This window comes from Salmo trutta, chromosome 29 (genome assembly GCF_901001165.1).
Source record: "Salmo trutta chromosome 29, fSalTru1.1, whole genome shotgun sequence".
Taxonomy (NCBI): Eukaryota; Metazoa; Chordata; class Actinopteri; order Salmoniformes; family Salmonidae; genus Salmo; species Salmo trutta.
In genome coordinates, this window is record NC_042985.1 from 42610904 (window position 1) to 42613875 (window position 2972).

Consider the following 2972-nt stretch of genomic DNA (forward strand, 5'->3'; position numbering starts at 1 on the left):
GTTTTGACTGCAATAGCTCACACATCTCTCAGACCGTTTCTTATAAGAGGCAGAGACTAGAAAAGAACTGTGGAACAGTATTAAAGTTTATAATGCATATATTGCTAATCTGTGGTCCAGGACCCTATAAATGTAGTGGGGGAGGGTCTTATAGCCCTTCCCCTTCTATTAACACAACATAAGCATAATCAATTATTATAATACATCAATCATTTGGTGCAGCCCCTATCATGACCCCAAGGTGACCCCCATCACTAGCAACTAATTCTAAAACACTGAGCAATACTGAAATTGAAAAAGCATGGCTCTCCTGTTTTTTTCTGGGTCACAGTTCCAAAAATGTCTTAACATTTTTTTATAGACCTACAGTGTATTGCATTGGGTGCTATGGAACAGGGCTGGGAATTGCCAGGAAACTCACGATACAATATTATAACGATACTTAGGTGCCGATACGACATGTATTGTGATTCTCACGGTTCTATATGTATTGCGATTCAATACTGTGATTTTATTATGATTAGATGTTCATCATGCATATTCATCATGCAGACTGATGAGAGAAAAATAAACTACCTGGACTTATGGATCATCAAAGAGAATGATGCATTACACTCAGACTTATACACAAAGCCCACAGACTGCAATACCTTGCTATGTGCGGATAGTATACTTCCTCTTCCCCTCAAGAATGTTCTACCATATAGCCAGTTATGCAGGGTTAAATGAATCTGTGGCCACCAGACAGATTGTATCAGCAATGCTAAAAAAAATGACAGATAAATTCAAAATTAGGGGCTACAAGGACAAAACTCTTGATGCTGCAATGATGAAAACATCTCAAAAACCAAGAGAGGAAATACTAAAAACTCAACCAAAGAAGAAAAACAACGCAACCATCTTTTGCATTAAGTACACCAAGGGTTCGGAGAAAATGAAGGCAATCCTGAAAAAGCTCTGGCATATTCTGCAATCAGACCAAAAAAATTGCACACCTCTTCAAAGAACCCCCACTGGTGGTCTATAAGCGTATATAGCGTATATTGGAGATAGTTTGGTGAGATCTGACATGCCCCCTGAGCCCACTCAGACACTTTTGACACCCATTCCAAATGGGAACTACAAATGTGGCTCATGTGCATTGCAATAGCACTATAAAAACATCCTTCTTCAGACACCAACATACAGGTTGAAAAATCCCTGTTAGGGGTATCTTCTCATGCAAGACCAAGGGAGTAATCTATCTCATCACCTGTTCATGTGGAAAAGCCTACATAGGACAAACAATTAAGACAATTAAAACAACGCATAGCTGAACACCGCAGCTCAATCAGGTGTAAGAACATTGCCTATCCAGTAGCAGCTCACTTTGTTGAAGCTAACCATCCAATCTCCACCCTCAAATACACAGGCATTGAGCATGTTGCTCTACCAAGGAGAGGAGGTAACATCGAGATCCTACGATTACAAAGGGAGGCTTACTGGGTATCCTATCGAAAAATATTGACCCCTAGTGGTCTGAATATTGACGTTGATCTCAGGCCCTTCTTATGAACAATTCTTTCTTTTATGAACAAGTCTTAGAAATTGATATATTCTTTCTACAGCTTATTAGCATAACCCTAATATGTTCCCCCTGTTGATGATGCTTATTATGCATTAAGGTTGAACCAAAAGATTACATGTAACAAATATGAAATGAATTACGAAACAATTAAATATGTGAAATTGAATTAAACAATAATGTATGTTGATGCTAATATTATGTACAATATTCAATTATGTTTCTATATGATAACAACAGCCTAATATATTTAACATGCCATAAACTATTGTTTTTTAACAGTTTCACTAATTAATTCTAATTAACTTAATCGTTATGACACACCCCTCACTATTGTCATTGGTTGCACTAATTGCACTGTTTGTCTACATAACCTGGTTCAAGTATTCATGACATTACCCTGAAGAAGGCACAGTGATGCCGAAACGTTGCTAAATACCCAATAAAGTACTGGGAGTTTATATAGGGAGTGTGTGACTCTCTTTATTTTGATAGTTTATAGTTTATTCGCCGTTAGTCAGCATCTTCACACAAACAAATTTTTCTGGGTGTGTGCCAGCTCATGTTTTTAATTCCAAACTTATTGCTCACCATATGTCTGCTGCAGAGGGACAAGTCAAAGCCATGAGAAAATGAGTTGAGAAAATGATCATACTCCCTACTTAAAAAGGTGGAGAACAAGATACAAAGGAAAAATACTAGAGTTTTGGCGCAAAAATAAGATTGCGTTATTGTCAAAATGTTACGATATATCGTCAAAAATAATATCCCGATATGTACTGTAACTGTATAGATTTTTCCCCTCATCATTATGGAGTGGGTGGAGTAGAAAGTGTTACTGGGTATTTAGACCAGAGTCTCCTATGAGATAACACCATGTATAGATTCTACAGACCCTACTGGGTATTCTCAATCCCACTTTTACATCGGCAAATAGTTTATAGGAGAAAAAGTATTCTATGTCATTTATAGGCCTACAGTATTTTGCATTGGGGGCTATGGATTGGGTGGAGTACAAAGTGTTGCTGGGTATTTAGACCAGAGTCCCTCATAATATAACACCATATATAGATTCTACAGACCCCACTGAGTATTCCCAACACAAATTTTACGTCGGCACATAGAATACTTTTTTCTCTGTAAACCAATATGTATTTCACACACAGTTTAGTGCATTGGGGGCATTTATTGAACTTTGGAAATATGTTTGAAACCCCCATTTAATGCAAATGTCACTTAAATATGAACAAGTATGAACCATTATTGATGTTTAGACAATGCTTTTTCATAAACAATATCATGAATAAATACAGGTTAATGACACTTGTCTACTATTACGCAGGGGACTTTTATTTTTAACGTTTTCCGAAATTCCATGAACGGAAGTACTTTTATAATGTTCCTGTTG